This window comes from Mus caroli, unplaced genomic scaffold (genome assembly GCF_978045245.1).
Source record: "Mus caroli unplaced genomic scaffold, Mus_caroli_1 scaffold_4, whole genome shotgun sequence".
In the NCBI taxonomy this organism is placed as follows: Eukaryota; Metazoa; Chordata; class Mammalia; order Rodentia; family Muridae; genus Mus; species Mus caroli.
The window spans coordinates 98,259,786-98,264,832 of record NW_028227259.1 but is presented as its reverse complement, the minus strand read 5'-3'; positions in this window follow the sequence as shown (position 1 = coordinate 98,264,832).

The following is a 5,047-nucleotide window of genomic DNA, read 5'->3' as shown; positions in this document are numbered from 1 at the left end:
TTGATTATTGCACCAGAAAAAGTACAGCAGTCTAATGTTAGTCAATTTTTAAGGGCCACTATTACTTTACGGAGTGTCACCCCACAAAAGATTAGTATAAGAAAAGATCATCTAAAGACATTAAATGATTTTCAAAAATTATTAGGAGATATAAATTGGATTCGACCTTATTTAAGGATCCCTACTTCAGAATTAAAGCCTTTATTTCAAATTTTAGAAGGAGAATCACATATAACCTCATTGAGACAATTAACACCCGAGGCTTCTGATGTTCTTAGGAAGGTAGAAAAAGCGATCCAAACAGTACAACTAAATCGTATAAATGAGCAAAAACCTTTTCGCCTATGCATATTACGAATCATAAATTTGCCAATTGCTGTGTTATGGCAAGATGGTCCTTTAGTATGGATACATCCACATATATCCCCTAATAAGACTATAGAGCATTATCCCACCATGGTGGCAAATATGGCCCACAAAGGTATAAAAAGTTCAATTACTCACTTTGGAAAAATGCCTGATAGCATAATTATTCCCTATATTGCCACACAAATGCAAACATTGTGTGTGACTATAGATGAATGGGCCATTCATTCTTAGATGCAGTTATTCTGGTTTAATTGATAATCATTATCCTAAACATCTTTTATTACATTTTCTGTTATTGCATCCAGTGATATTTCCAAAGGTAACGGCTAATACTCCTATAAAGGGAGCCATTGATATTTATACAGATAGATCCAAAACAGGAATTGGAAGTTATATGATTAATGAAAAGGCTGTACGGTTGCAATTTACACCAGGAGCCCCTCAATTGGTAGAATGTTTGGTGGTTTTAGAAGTCTTTAAAAGATTTCTTACGCTCATAAATATTATCTCTGATTCTGTTTATGTGGTTAATGCTGTACTAGCATTAGAGACTGCCGGAAATTTTAAGAAGTCTAGTCCTGTATCTAAAATTTTGATGAAAATACAAAATTGTATTTTGATGCGTGAGCATCCCTTTTATATTCAACATACTAGAGCACATACATCATTACCTGGACCTATGGTTAAGGGAAATGCAATTGCTGATTCAGCCACCAGAGATATGGTTTTCCTATCACAAAATTCTGTAGACAGTGCTAAAAATTTTCATCAACTTTATCATGTCCCTGCTTCTACATTACGAAAAAAAAGTTTAAGCTCACACGAACAGAAGCTTGAGATATTGTCCTACAGTGTGGTCGGTGTGTAGAATTTATTAATGCACCTTCCGTGGGCGTTAATTCTCGCGGATTGCAAACCCTAGATGTTTGGCAAATGGACGTTACGCATATCCCAGCTTTTGGGAAATTACAATATGTACATGTGTCCATTGATACGAGTTCTGGTGTCCTACATGCCTCACCCTTGTTAGGGGAAAAAGCAGTTCATGTCATATGTCACTGCTTAGAGGCTTGGGCTGCATGGGGCAAGCCCCTAGTGCTAAAAACAGATAATGGTCCTGCGTATACTTCTTCTAAATTTAGCCAATTTTGCAAACAAATGCAAGTGAAACATATTACTGGGCTGCCCTATAATCCACAGGGCCAAGGCATAGATAACCCCGAGCTCAATGGTGCCACATACAGGTATCCACCCCGCATTGTAAGTGTGGCTCCAAGAGGGTTTCCTCCAGCGATGGAAGGGATCATCCCTGGAGGCATCCCCGTGACTCACAACCTCCCCACAGTGGCACACCCTTCCCAAGCTCCTTCCCCCAACCAGCCCACAAAACATGGGGACAATTGAGAGTACCCCAATGAGCAATAGCAGAGAATGCCTGAAGCTAATCAGATAAACTTGGGACCAAGAGACAGTAGAAAATGGATGAATTTGATGGTCTTTTAAACCGATCCTGGACATCACTGATACTCCAGTGTTAAAAGCTACAAAAGCTAGAAAACTGAAGATGGTATCTGCTTCCAGAAGTGTGGGGAGACTAGGATGTGATTATTAACGACCAACTTCTGTTATTGTATGTGAAGTTTTTCATCTGTGCGTCAAATCACAAAGAATAAATAGAGCTTTTCCTTTATCAATCCCCTGGGCACAGCAGGTCCTGCAGAGCTTGCTCTAGAATGTTGCATCAAGAGCTCTGAATATCAATAAAAAGTTGAGAGGAAATCCCCATCAAGACTAGTCCCTTTGGTCTCCAAGGGCTGGTGCCTCTGCTGATAGGAAGATTAAAATTAAGCCAAGATGGGGAGGACATTGTTTGCCTGTGTAGACATCTTCACGCACAGGATTGAAGAAGTAAAAACTCCTATACAGAAGGTTTCACATCTGAGCAGCAGAGTCGGTTCAGCAAAACCCTCTGATACAAAAACAAAACAAAAACCAAAAAAAGGAAAAGAATAAAAGAAAAAAGTATTAAGTTTCAGAAGCTGTTTGTACTCAATTCTATTTTCTCAGTTTCAGATCCTCAGCTATTTTGTTGAGTGGAAAGTATTGGACAAGAAGGGTTCAAGAAGAATAATGTTGCATTTCCTTATGTCTCAGGAAACACTTTTTATGGTAACTTGTCAGATTGTCTATGAACAAACCCACTTTTTTAGACATTTATAAATTCTTTTCTTCACGTGATATTTTATACAAGAACACTTCAGATGTGCTATTAGATGTGACTGATTTTAACAAATCCTATTAGATTTGTATCAGCTAGTTACATGTTCTATTCATAGTCTTTTGTGAATCATTGCCGTTTTGTTTTTAAAGATGGCCTATTTTGAGCCTTTCTATAGGTACATTCCTGATTTTGTGACACAAAAGAAAAAAAAAAAAAACTTTAAACTGTCCCAAACAGAAAAATAATGGCTATCAGAAGTATGTTTTGTTTTACTGTGAGTTATCATTACTGTATTTGTTTATTGTAAAGGTGGACATTTTAGCATTCAGTGCAGTTTTGAATAAAAAGTAATTAAAATTTAAAAAAAGAAATATTTACTATTCCTAGTCAAATGCAAACTGAAAGGACCCCGAGATTTCATCCTATACACATCATCATGGCTAAGATCAAAACTCAAGTAACAGCACAAACTAGTGAGGATGTGGAGCTAGGAATACCATCCAACTGTTGTGAGAAGTGTGCAAACTTGTACAACAGATTTGGAAATTAATCTGGGGATTTCTCAGAAATAATTTCACTTCAAGACCCTGATATACCACTCCTGGGAATATATTGAAAATATGTTCCCCCAGAGCATATGGACACTTGCTAAAGTACATTCATAGCACATTTATTCATAATAATCTGAAACTGAAAGCAGCCCACCTGTTCAGCACCCATAGAATGCATAAGTAAAATCTTGTATCTTTATGCCATGAAATACCAATCAACCATCAAAAATAAGGCCTGTTTTATAATTTTCAGGCCAGTGGGGAAAACTGGAAAATATCATTGTGAGTGAGGTAACCCAGACTCAAAAGGACTTGCATAGTGTGTACTCAATGATAAGTAAATATTACCCATAGAGTACAGGATAACTATACTATAATCCAAACACCCAAAGAAGCTAAGAATCAGTAGGGCCCAAAGTAAGATGATGATTGAATCTCACTCAAAAGGGGAAATAAAATGTATCAATAGTGTTTGATTAGTGGGAACTGTATGGGAGAGGGTATAGGGACAGGAAAAGTTTTGGGGATCAAGTGTGGTGGGAAGAGCTGTCTCCAGAGTACTGGGAGAGGAAAAAGCCATCCATGTGGGGGCATCTCAGGAAGAAGCCAGAGACCTGGTTTGGGGCAGGGTGCTGGGAGGATAAGGGAGTGACCTTGGCTGAGACCCTACTAACTGGAGATAAAGACTGAAGTGGCCATCTCCTGTAGCCCATCAGGATTTCCAATGGAGGTAGGGGGACACCAACCTTCCCACAAAAACTTCCATTCAAATTTTCGCTGCCTACAAGATATAAAATTTAAAAGCTGTAGCAGAGATTGAAGGAGTATCCAACCAGAGTGAACAAACTTGAAACTTACCTCATGGAAGAGAGCCAAACTCTGACACTCTTGATGATACTTCGTTATGCTTAAGAACAGTAGCCTAGCAGAAGTGTCATGTGATTAGTTTACAGTTCATAGCATATCCTCAGTCACTTCCACTCTTCTCAATCACTCCCTATCCTTTTTCCACACCTTGCTTCCCATTCTCCTCAGAAAAGGAGAGACCTTCCATGGATAAATATTAGCTTATCAAAGTTTATCTTTTTCAATTAAGGTTGACAATGCTGCCAAAGTAAGGGAAAGCGATCAAAAGTTAGGCAGCAGTCTGTAACAGCCCCTTGTACTGTCCTTTCATTGCCAGATGAAGGCCAAGCTTCAGAACTGTTAAATATGCATAAGGGGCCTAGGTCTGTCTCAGGAAAGTTCTCTGGTTGGTAGTTCAATCTCAGTAATCCCAACTGTGTAGGTTAGTTCTGTAGGGTTTTTTTTTTTTTTTTTTTTGTCGTGTCTTTGACCTCTCTGGCACCTTCAATCCTTCCTCCCCCTCTCTACAAAATTTCCTGAACTCTGTTTGACTGGGGTCTCTGTATGTATTTCTATCTATGGCAGTGTGATTCCTCTCCAAGGACAGTTGTGCTATGCTCCTGTCTCCAGAATATCATTAGTAATGTCAGGGCTCTTGAACAGATTGGAAAAGGTGATGACTTCCTGAACACCCATGGCTCAGTCACTCAGTTCAACAATTAATAAAAGGGACCCCATTAAACAGAAAGTCCTTTGGATGACAATGGACAGCATTAGTATGTCAAAACAGCAGCCTTTAGAATGAAAAAAACATATGTTTACCAACTTTTCATTTCTGAGAGTGCTGATATCCAAACAAAATAAATATCTCAAGGAACCAGATATCTACAAACCAAATACCCCATTTAAAAATTGGGTACAGTGCAAACTTTATATGGCTCAGTACAGGGGAATTCCAGGGCCAAGAAGTGGGAGTGGGTGGGTAGGGGAGTGTGTGTGGGGGAGGGTATGGTGGACTTGAAATGTAAATAAAGAAAATATCTAATAAAAATAAAATAAA